Here is a 12,946-nt window from a genome sequence, read left to right on the forward strand (position 1 = left end):
TTCCTTTTACTGAGGAGTGGCTTCTGTCTGGCCACTCTACCATAAAGGCCTGATTGAGAGAGATGGTTGTCCTTCTGGAAGGTTCTCACATCTCCACCGAGGAACTCTGTCAGAGTGACCATCGGGTTCTTGGTCACCTCCCTGACCAAGGCCCTTCTCCCCCGGTTGCTCAGTTTGGCCGGTCGGCCAGCTCTAGGAAGAGTCTTGGTGGTTCCAAACTTCTTCCATTTAAGAATGATGGAGGCCACTGTGTTCTTGGGGACCTTCAATGCTGCAGAAATGCTTTGGTACCCTTCCCCAGATCTGCTCCTCGACACATTCTTGTCTCTGAGCTCTATGGACAAATCCTTTGACCTCATGGCTTGGTTTTTGCTCTGACATGCACTGTCAACTGTGGGACCTTATATAGACAGGTATGAGCCTTTACAAATCATGTCCAAGCAATTGAATTTACCACAGGTGGACTCCAATCAAGTTGTAGAAACATCTCAAGGATGATCAATGGAAACAGGATGCACCTGCGCTCAATTTCGAGTCTCATAGCAAAGGGTCTGAATACTTATGTAAATAAGGTATTTCTGTTTTTCTTTTTTTAATACATTTGTGAAAAATGTATTTTCATTATAGGGGTATTGTGTGTAGATTTAAGAGGAATTTGTTATATTTAATCCATTTTAGAATCTTGCAGACACCTGATTGGATTTATACATATTACATTGATTTACTTCCCTTTGACAAATGCTGTGTTTTCAGATCAGACCAGACCAGAAGAAGGAGAGGAGACAGGGTGAAGACTATTGAGACCCACCCATAGAGCTTATGTCCTTAGGTGACTCCTTTCAACGCTCACACAGCACTCCAAATATAGATAGATACGATGCAATGTAAAGAGCACAGCCATATATACAGTCCCAGTCAAAAGTTTGGACACACCTACTCATTTATAGGTTTTTCTTTATTTTTACTATTTTCCACATTGTAGAATAATAGTGAATACATCAAAACTATATATACAGAAGATAGCTCTATTTAGTAAAATACCAAGTTCATATTATAGCAAGAACAGCTCAAATAAGCAAAGAGAAACTGCAGTCCATCATTACTTCAAGACATGAAGGTCAATCAATAATTTATCTTTGCTTAAGGACTTTATCTAAATAGAGCTATCTTCTGTATACCCCCCATTACCTTGTCACAACACAACTGATTGGCTCAAATGCATTAAGAAAAAACCTTTTACAAATGAACTTTTAACAAGGCACACCCGTTTATTGAAATGCATTCCAGGTGACTACCTCATGTAGCTGGTTGAGAGAATGCCAAGAGTGTGCAAAGCTGTCATCAAGGCAAAGGGTGGCTACTTGAAGAATCTCAAATATAAAATATATTTTGATTTGTTTAACACTTTTTTGGTTACAACATGATTCCATGTGTGTTATTTCATAGTTTTGATGTCGTCACTATTATTCTACAATGTAGAAAATAGTAAAAATATAGAAAAACCCTAGAATGAGTAGGTGTGTCCAAACTTCTGACTGGTATATACATGTTAATATATGGCCCTGGTATAGAGGAGAGGGAGGCATTTTAGATATTTTATGACTATTGAGATCCACCCCTAGAGGGTGGCTATGTGATCATAGGTGACCCATAAAGTTTTATACAGCATTCCTGATGTAGATAAGATTTATAGGGATCCACCCATAAGGCTGTCCCACAGTGCTCCACTAACAACAGATAACATGGAATGTATAAAACAAAAGAATGGAACGTATAGAAAAAATGTATAGAATGGAATGTATAGACATACGCACCAGGGTTTCCGTTAGCCGGTAATAGCTGGCTTTTGGACAACAAAAAACTTGAAACCCGATAATTTTAAATTCCCGCCGACAAATTTTGGGGGAGAAAAAAAAAAATCCTATTGCAAAATAATGTTTTTTTTGCCAAATCATTAATGGAAATACCAGTTGATCTAAATACATTTGACAGGTCATGCTTATCTGTCTATAGGTTCATTTGCATAATTTAGTGGAATTAAATTGCCGCTTTTTATCACACGCGCACAGCAAACAGATACAGAACCTAGCTTGAGCAGAAAATCTGTCAGACAGCACGAGAGCTGCTGCTACAGCTCCTCGAACAGCGTGTTGCTGCTGGAGTGAAACATGCTTTTATAAGCCCAATCATTGCGCAACTATTCTAAATACAATTGTGTGTTAAAAACAGTTTTGATGACCACAATTAAAAAGAGCTACTATTTGTATTTCTCAACTGGTAATTAAAGACATTTCCCATTCACCATTCCAGTGCATAGGAAACAGTAGGCAGGCTTCAGCGTGTCACCCACCACTTTGCAATGAGTTGGAGGTAACATGCATTTTGAAAACATATACTTAATTGTTTGAAACCTGAAAGCTTTACTTCATATTATGAGGCATGTCTTACCTTGCTTCAAAGTAGCCTCGTCAACATCCCACCATACAAACATGGAAGCAGTTATTTTATAAAGTCTTCCATATTGCCCTTTATCAACAAGCTAAACGTTCTGATCTGTTGCATCAGCCTCATTGCTTTTTTAAGTTTTCTTTTGATGTAGCCTGGTCCTACTGGTTGTATGAATTTGGGATCTATCTTCCCACAGCCGTCCCAGAGTCTGTTTGGTATAGGCTATTTCTTTCTCCACAAGTTGACCAATAGAATAGGTTTCTACTATGGGGGACAGTACACTGACAGGCTAGTGATGTTACTGTTTGTTACTCGTCTTGTTGGTTGAGGGAAAGTAAATGTGGACAGTTATTCTAACATCTTCAAAGTGTGCATCAGAATTCGGTAAGAAGGATGAGCGTCATTGCATCCTCAAGTTTCATGTTCTGTTAGGATGAATTACCATAATCTGAATGTGATTTCTGTCATTCTGAGCACCGTGGGTGGACACCCTGATCAGGTTACGCACCCAATGCAGATGGGCCCGGTACATTTCTCAAATGTCCGGTAAATTAAAATGCTGCCGGTCAAAAGCCCGGCACCACATTTTACTAATGGAAACCCTGACACACACACACACTAGAGGTAGACCGATTAATCGGCATGGCCGATTAATTAGGGCCGATTTCAATTTTTCATAACAATAACAATCGGTAATCTGCATTTTTGGACACCGATTATGGCCGATTACATTGCATTCCACGAGGAAAATGCGTGGCAGGCTGACCACCTGTTACACGAGTGCAGCAAGGAGCCAAGGTAAGTTGCTAGCTAGCATTAAACTTATCTTATAAAAAACAATCAATCTTAACATAATCACTAGTTAACTACACATGGTTGATGATATTACTAGTTTATCTAGCGTGTCCTGCATTGCATATAATCGATGCGGTGCCTGTTAATTTCTCTTTGAATCACAGCCTACTTCGACAAACGGGTGATGATTTAACAAGCGCATTTGTGAAAAAAGCACTGTCGTTGCACCAATGTGCCTAACCATAAACATCAATGCCTTTCTTTAAAATCAATACACAAGTATATATTTTTAAACCTGCATATTTAGTTAATATTGCCTGCTAACATGAATTTCTTATAACTAGGGAAATTGTGTCACTTCTCTTGCGTTCTGTGCAAGCTGTCAGGGTATATGCAGCAGTTTGGGCCACCTGGCTCATTGCGAACTGTGTGAAGTCCATTTATTCCTAACAAAGGCCGTAATTAATTATGACATAACATTGAAGGTTGTACAAAGTAACAGCAATATTTAGACTTAGGGATGCCATCCGTTAGATAAAATACGGAACGATTTCGTATTTCACTGAAAGAATAAACGTTTTGTTTTCGAAATGATAGTTTCCGGATTCTACCATTTTAATGAGCAAAGGCTCGTATTTCTGTGTGTTATTATGTTATTATTAAGTCTATGATTTGATAGAGCAGTCTGACTGAGCGATGGTAGGCACCAGCAGGCTCGTAAGCATTCATTCAAACAGCACTTTAGTGCGTTTGCCAGCAGCTCTTCGCAATGCTTCAAGTGTTGTGCTGTTCATGGCTTCAAGCCTATCAACTCCCGAGATTAGGCTGGTGTAACCGATGTGAAATGGCTAGCTAGTTAGCGGGGTGCACGCTAATAGCGTTTCAAACGTCACTCGCTCTGAGACTTGGAGTAGTTGTTCCCCTTGCTCTGCATGGGTAACGCTGCTTCGAGGGTGGCTGTTGTCGATGTGTTCCTGGTTCGAGCCCAGGTAGGAGCGAGGAGAGGGACAGATCCTATACTGATACACTGGCAATACTAAAGTGCCTATAAGAACATCCAATAGTCAAAGGTATATGAAATACAAATCGTATAGAGAGAAATAGTCCTATAATTCTTATAATAACTACAACCAAAAACTTCTTACCTGGGAATATTGAAGACTCATGTTAAAAGAAACCACCAGCTTTCATATGTTCTCATGTTCTGAGCAAGGAACTTAAATGTTAGCTTTTTTACATGGCACATATTGCACTTTGACTTTCTTCTCCAACACTTTGTTTTTGCATTATTTAAACCAAATTGAACAAGTTTCATTATTTATTTGAGGCTAAATTGATTTTATTGATGTATTATATTAAGTTAAAATAAGTGTTCATTCAGTATTGTTGTAATTGTCATTATTACAAATAATGTTTTATTTTTGTATTTATTTTTTTTTATTTTAAATCGGCCGATTAATCGGCATAGGCCTTTTTTTTGGCCCTCCAATAATCGGTAGCGGCGCTGAAAAATCATAATCGGTCGACCTCTAACACACACACACACACACACACACACACACACACACACACACACACACACACACACACACACACACACACACACACACACAGGATAATCCGAGGTGTTAGAGATATAGCAGCGAGAAGAACAGATCAAGGATCAGTCCACCCTGACATCAACACAGGTCACCACTGACCTTAGAACTGTTCTTAAGGAACAACAACATCATGCTACGCTGCTGAGCTGACCTAAGGCAAACAGGAATGAGGAAACAAAGTGTGTGTGTGTGTGTGTGTGTGTGTGTGTGTGTGTGTGTGTGTGTGTGTGTGTGTGTGTGTGTGTGTGTGTAGAAACTAAGACAGGCTATAGCTGTGGAAGATTCTGATCATATACGTTAGGTAGCCATTAGCCAATCCAGAGTCACCAAACTCGTTTCACCTCCCCGTGACCCCTGTACTATTGACACGATGTGTCACTCTACCTATGCTGCTGTGTTTCATGTGGTGTCTCCATTTAGCCTACTGTCACGGTACCTATGCTGCCTACTGTTAGGTTGCATCCCAAATACACCCGATTCCCTATTTAGTGCCCTATTGCTACGGAGCGATTTCAGTGCCAAAAGAAACTGTATTTGAATTCAACACATTTGAATTTGCATTTAGATGTTGTAGTTGAATTTGATATTATTTAATTTGTAATGCACAAATTGAATCATTGAATTAATACATTTAACTCGTATTTAATGATTTGAAACTGGAATGTATGAATATTGCATTCAATTTAAAAATTATATTTCTATGTATTTGAATTCAAGTGCAATATGTATATATTCCGTTTCAATATGGTAGATATTGCATTGGTTGTCTGTGTATCAAGTCTACGAACTATAAATTCAGTATTATCCATTCAACTTCTTAGACACATTCAGATTCCGTTTTCAAATTCACTTCTCTAAATTCACATTCAGATTCCGTTTTCAAATTCACTTCTCTAAATTCACATTCAGATTCCGTTTTCAAATTCACTTCTCTAAATTCTGAATCAAACGCTCTCTGTGGTAAACAGAGGTAGTGGTACAGACAGAGAGGTTTCTGGCTGTTTTCTGAAGCCAATGGTGGCATGTTGAACGCATGTTCTTCCTATGAATTTCACTCTAGAGTTTGAACGGTTTGGGCTATAAGCTATTATGACCCCATTCCTGAAAGCTAAGACTCCCTGGAACATGTACGCGTCTTCTGTTCCCTTCTGTGGTGATCACAGGCCGCGCAGGATACGCTAGCAGGGCGTGTGGGCCCCATAACAATATCATTGAATAGCCTTGTCATGGTTCTTCTAAGGACAGCTTTTCCACTTCCTATTCTTGTGACTGACTGGGTGCGAACCGGGTCTACTGCATGTCACAAGACTGTGTTATCCCACTTAGGTAAAGCCCACAGGGATGTGTTCAATTCGTGAATTCAAAAATATTCTATTCAAATGCAATTAACTGATAGAAATTCTAAATAATGGAATTCAAATTAAACTTCTGTTGGCACTGAAATCTCTCCATATATGGACCCTGGTCAAAAGTAGTGCACTATATAGGGAATAGGGTGCCATTGCTATAGTTGCCTGGATATTAAAACAATGCATGCATTTTGTCTAGCTGCCTACTAGGCTTCACGGGGTAACTAACTGCCTGTACTGTAGCCTACTAATGTTATACAGTAACATAGATTAGTGGATCTCAAAAGATCTCCTCAGGGACCCCCGAGCACCTTCCAAGTATTTGATCTATTTCAGAGCTAGCATACCCGATTCAACTCATCAACTAATCATCAGACCGTCGACTAGGTGAATCAGGGGAGCTAGTTCAGGGCTACAACAGAAGGGTGAAACGTCTGAGGCTCCGTGAGGAGAGGTTGGAGAACCACTGCCCTAGATATAAAAAAAGTGTAGTGTGGCTCCTGCCTAATACTAATACTAATCCTAATCCGAACTGTAAACTGCTCTGGATATGAGCTCACACTAAATGACTAAAATGTCCAATTGAATGCCTACGCTGCAATGCATAACCGCCTACAGCCTACCATAGTAGTCTGAATATAAAAACAACAATCTATCAATCATTTATTGAGTGTTGATATAACTTAGACCGAGTCCAAAGGCCACTGGTGCCAGCCAACCAGGTCATAAGCACAGCCTTACTGAGACATTCCAGCCTGGACACTGGGACTATGTCTTAAATAGCACCCTATTACCTATACATTCGACCAGGGCCCATAGGGAATAGGGTGCCATTTGGGACGCATCCGGAGGCTCCGATAGGGACAGCTCTAGGATCAGTTCAGCATCTAACTAAAAACCCAAACCAGGTAGATTTTTCTCCTTAGGGACACACCTAGGATCAGGTGTAACCCCCTAATGGTTAAAGTAAGGATTGGAGGAGGGGAAGCTGATCCTAGATCGGTACCTTGGGGAAAACTTCACCCCACAGCCCTAATGAGGGTCGATGAGAGATGGGAAACTTAAAACTGACCTTAGATCAGTGTCATTGGGACAATTTATCCTATTCCTGAAACAAGGCTCCGGGTAGACAATGCCACTTAGGGACAGATATAGGATCAGTTTACCTTCCCCCAAGACCCTAACCTTCAACATGAAGACGGAACTAATAACTGACAATAGATCAGTCTCTACAGAGGCTACTTAAACCTATATCCGTAAAACAACAGCAGTACATGAAATGACCAGAAGGACACTCTAATGACCCAGTCAAATGTGACCCGTTTCAGAAAGCTAGCCGTATGTCGCATGACACTACTTCACAGGAGAGGTATTTGAAGGTCTTTTTTTTTTTAAATTATCAAAATGTGTTTTTGGCAGAAATGCCTTCTGGAACATTTCATGTGCCTTAATAACAAACGTGTATTCCATTGGTAAATACGAGTAAAATTGTTAAATGATGAGCCTAGTTGGTTTACCCATGGAAAAAGACAGGAACCTTCCCGCTAGCCATGATTGGCTGAGATAATGGATGGGCTGGACATGCTGGGAGATGAGTTTGGATTGGTCTGTCATGTAGCATGCTTCTGTTTATAACGTGAGCTGCTCAGTATGTGTTGATAATCCTTTGTACTGCAGCTTTCTTGAAAGATATAGCGTTACCTATCGAGAACTAGAAAAGTTTTGCTACTTTCTCAACAAAATTGATGCACTGAATTTAGCAGGCGCTATCGACAGATCAGTTGGAAAAAGTTGCGATGGGATACTTTCTGCACATGCCACGGTCAGTGTGAACCGAGTGACTTGACACAATGCTGGCAAAACAAGATGTAGCTACAAACAAAACGGTGTTAAAAGGTTCCAGTCTGCCGTAAAGCATTCATCCATGTATATGGGTAAGAGTCTAGCTACATTTTCAGATATTATAGGTTTCTAATTTAATCAGAAAGTCATTTTCATTGCAAGTTAAAGCGTACTATTGGCTAGCTAGCGAACGTTAGCTTGCTGGCTCGCTAGCTAACGTTACGTGTATGATTTGTGTAGTAATATTATTAGAATCAGAAATCCATTTTCATTGCTAGTTATAGCCTAATGTTAGCTAGCTAGCTAACATTGAACCTAGTTGGTTTGCTTTAGCTACCTGCAGATTCATACTACAGATTCATACTACAGCTATGACAATCAGTTTGTATTGGTGGTAGTAGTATGAGTTGGGATTATACTGGTTCATTGTTTAACTAGCTAGCTACATGTCTAAACAAAAGTTAGCCAGGAGTGTCTGGGGGTGATTACGGCCATCTATTGTATTTCATGAACATGTGTAGATAATAGTGACTCATCCACTTAGCTAGGTGTGGCTGGGGGGTGGTTATAGCGTTTCTTTCACATGACTCATCAATTTAGACAAGTGTGTCTGGGTAATAATTATAAAATATTTTTTTATCTGCCCACTTTCTGTTTTTGATATTGCTACTATGCAAATACGCAAGTAACCATTTCACTGTACCGTTTACACATTTTGCATCCTGTGCAACTTAGATTTGATTTGATATAGAGTGTGTTTACCAGAGGTCATGTGAAGAACAACATGACCTGTACTAAAGTCTGATTAGGATATAGGACTAGATAAAGTGTATTTTTACCTGGAGTTTTTCCTTATTGTAGGCTACTACTTTTACCACTTTTAGTCTTGAAATCTGTGGTTGTTTACTACACTACTCACTCTGTTTAGCACATGGCCTCACGTGAATCATTAAAGAGATGGGTGGGGCTAAGGCTTAAGAGGATGTGAACAATGCTGAATGGGTGTAGACAAAGAAGACCTCTCCAGTAGGTGTACTAAAACATTCAAGAGACATTTTCTCAAAAGTGGGGTTAGAAGTTTATCAACTTCCATTGTTCCTCAACTGCAGTGTATGATATACCATCTTCTAACTCTGAGTCTCTACTTGTATCCAATGTAAAAAATAAATAAAAATTCAAATGTTGCTACATAAGACCGAATCCAGGTGGTAGGTCACAAATGAGGACAACACCAGGGCCTGTATTCATAAAGCGTCTCAGAGTAGGAGTGCTGATTTAGGATCAGTTTAGGCTTCTAGACCATATTGAATAAGATACCCCAGTAGGCTACTACAAATAAATCACACTGTATAGAGATCAGGTAAGGTTATTATCAAGGTTCCCATCTCCTTGAAACTATTAAAAGGTTATTGGTCCTGGTCAAAAGATGTGCACTACATAGGGAATAGGATGCCATGTGGGACGCAAACCCAGTAGGACAAGACCAGCAGGCTATATGCTACACAATAACAGACAGCTTAGGGCAGTGGTTTTCAAACCAATCTTCTGGAACCCCAGACGTTTTACAATGTTGTTGTAGCCCTGAACTAGCTCACCTAATTCACCTAATTAAGGACTTGACTATTAGTTGATAAGTTATTATCAAGGTTCCCAGCCATCCCCTTTATTAATTGGTTATGTATTAGGCCTAATATAGTCTATTTACCTGTATATGAGACAATTCCCCAAAGTAAACAACATATCGTATTGTGTGCGTGGCTCCAGACCGGAGTCCGGTCTCCGCTCAGGAAATACCCGATCCGTGTGGTTGGTGAATGGTGGACCAGTCTACACCCGACCTTGGCCGACCCGGAACACAATATAGGCTACACCATATCACTAGAGCAACAACATATACGACCTTGGTGTGACTTTACACATATTTAATGTCTCGGAGGCCTGGAGAATAATATAGGTCAAAAGGCAGTGTGACATATTGGAACAAGCCACATAGCCTATACGCTAGAGGCCTACAATAATTGGACCACACACATAGCCTATGCACTTCAGACAAAAGCTCCATATAGTCTACCATTAGTAGTCCTACTAATAACACAATACTGTTTACATGCCACTCTTAGGTTGCATAACACGTTATATAGACTAAACAAAAAGTGTGAATAATAAGTAGGTCAGGCATTTACGCATTTAATAAAAGTGTCAAAAAAGTGCACCTGCTAGTCGGGACAGAGAGAGACGAGCAGTCCAGATAGCTCGTGATGTCAACGTGGAACCGATCGACTCGCGTGCACCGAGTAGCCTGCACTGCCACGAGAGGAGACCGGAGGCCAGCCCGATCAGTGAGACTGTCTGGAAAGCCAATTTCCCAAATTGGGTCCGACGCACGCACTGTCTATTCGTCTGGGGAAATAATGTAATTTATAATGTTATTTTCCCATCTTAACGAATATTACTGGAAGACTTTTGATGAAACGGTGGTGTATTTTAGGACCAACTAATGCCCAGCTTTCGTCCCCTCTCTTTCTCTTCCCTTGTTTATTTACTCCTGAATGAAAGAGAAACAAACTAACCTATTTCGTTCTCATCCGCGCTTGTTTGCGTGCCCATCCGATGATCCCTTAATGAACCAGTTTCCTCATCACCTCACCCTAACGATAAACCCCGTCATAATAACCCACAACATGTGAACTTGGGGCAGCGTCTTGGTCTCACAGTGGTCTGGTCTGACTGCACCACTGGATGATCACTGCACAACAACAAAGATAAAGAACCGTCTAGAGAGAGAGGAGGGTGCTATGGCAGACAGCAGGGTCCCGCATGGCTGGAGACCGAGCGAGGGAGAACACACGACCCTCAAAACCCGATGGCTGCGCTCAAGCAAGGCATCTCACATCGCCAAGAATGTTTTAATTTGTTTAAAATTGTAATAACATCTCTAAAATACCGGGCCAATATGATAAAACTCGATTTGACAGACAATGGTAATCCCAAAATTCTCGCGCACCGCACACCACCCCAAAAAATAAATTTGGGGCGCAGCTGGCACCATGCAACGCCGGATGTCCATTATTAATTTTTAATACGGCACGAAAGCGTGTGGAGTGGCTTCGCACGCCACAATGGAGCCTACATTACAGTCTACATTCTTTATAGCCCTGACCTAAAAAAAACCGAATATGTTGCGAGTAAAATATTTGGATTTAAAAGAAGTTACCTCGTTTCCCCTTTTGTAATTTCCTACACCTGACTGTGTAGGCTACAGTCGCCTAACCGACTCGAATGTGTACAGTAACAGCCAGTGACAATAGCCTACGGCCAAAGTTGAAAGGGTTTTCAGGAGATCGAAAAGCAGGCACCGCTCTCAAGATGCAGTTGAACCCTCCTCCCTAAATATACTTTGTATCGGTCCTACTAAAAATCATTTAACAAAAATAATAGCGCAAATACTTAGCCGAAATACGAGGTAAGTCCAAGAGGGGATAACTACCAACTTCAGTAAATTACAAAGCTTATGTGAGGTGACTAGCTACATAGCTATACCTTATTAGGTTTCGTCCGTGTCCCCTTGAAAGAATCCTCTCCAGACAAGTAGGCTACAAGGTTACCAACCCACACCAGTCTAAAATGTCTGCCTTAACCACTCCAAAGATTATTACGCACATACAAATGTTTTAACACGGCGAAAGTCATAATACAGCAAACACATCATTTATCCTCACATAAAGGAAGTTAGTTTTAAACAGCTGGTGTCGAGCTAGTCCATAGTTGATCAAACGGGGACATCAAGGCTGTACAGGATAATGTCTGATCCAAAACAGAACATATTTCGAAATGAGACCAGACACAATTAATACATTTTGTATGATTGCCTACATCATGCCTAGATAAACATAATTCTGTTTTATAGAAGCTCGTAAATAACTTACACATCTCCACCGAGCTGTCTATCCCCCTTACGCATCACATGGTGTCGCCCGTATGACTCACAATTAAAAAAGAGCAAACTGGTAGCCTAGTCTACTTTCAATTTTTCGGCGGAATGATAACACTTTAGTTTCTCATCCGCATTTTGGAGTGGAGGGGAGGCGTGAACATTGTTCCGAGGATGTTATATGTTTTGTTATCGTGCATACATGTTAATGGTATGATGGAATACACACTCGGTTACATTTGACATGGCCTCCTCTTAAAAGCGAAAGGACCGACACACGCTCGCTCGGCTCGCAGAGCAACTGAGGAAAACTCCTGATGCAAAATGGAAACTGTGTCAACGGGTAAACACAGGCTCTCGGTGCACGAGGGCATACGAGTTCATGGCAGCGCTCAATTCTAGTGGTCGAGTTCGTTTTGCAAGGCCCGGTGCCCCGGTTTGCAGGATTTTGCTTATTTTAGACTACTTTCTTGGTCCTTAAGTGACGTCTTCATTCACCCGGGGCAACGGACCATGCAAAACGAATTCGCCTAGTGAAAACGGATATGGCTGGCGTAACGTCAGAGCTGGGGCGGGTTCATGTGAACCATCTTTAGGACACGGTGAAGAATGAGTGCCTGAACCCGGTGAACCGCACGACTACTTACTGTACCGGGGGCTCTAGCCTGCTTCCTGCCGCGCCGCTCTATAGGCAGATAATTACATTACATCCGAGAATATAGGTCAGATTCCTATTAAAATGTCATGGAAAAAGTGTCTAGCCTAGCTAGCCTACTCTGCTACATGCAGACCAATATCACAATGATAAGGAGCCTAGGCCTACAGACAGTAATCATATGTTCCTTTTCTATTTTAATTCTTAATGTTACACAAAAGTAGGTAGCCAGTAGCCTGTGTGCAGAACGTCAATTTACATTACCATGAATAATACAACAGCTTATTGTGTGTGTGTGTGTGTGTGTGAGTGTGTGTGTGTGTGT

At 40.9% G+C, this 12,946-nt stretch overlaps 1 protein-coding gene across 7 annotated transcripts in view; it reads right to left on the minus strand.

Annotated features, from left to right (window-relative positions):
• LOC115178428 (CREB3 regulatory factor) overlaps positions 1-12,190 on the minus strand; it is a 28,782-nt gene extending 16,592 nt beyond the window's left edge. Inside the window, exons 1-2 of one of the 7 annotated variants that reach the window (XM_029739610.1) lie at positions 10,606-11,220; positions 10,249-10,435 (exon numbers count right to left, since the gene is read on the minus strand). The gene's annotated coding sequence lies outside the window, so the exon portion shown is untranslated. The other 6 variants (XM_029739613.1, XM_029739609.1, XM_029739616.1 and 3 more) reach the window with 6 other exon arrangements.
• Positions 12,191-12,946: the final 756 nt, after the last annotated feature.

This window comes from Salmo trutta, chromosome 38 (genome assembly GCF_901001165.1).
Source record: "Salmo trutta chromosome 38, fSalTru1.1, whole genome shotgun sequence".
Taxonomy (NCBI): Eukaryota; Metazoa; Chordata; class Actinopteri; order Salmoniformes; family Salmonidae; genus Salmo; species Salmo trutta.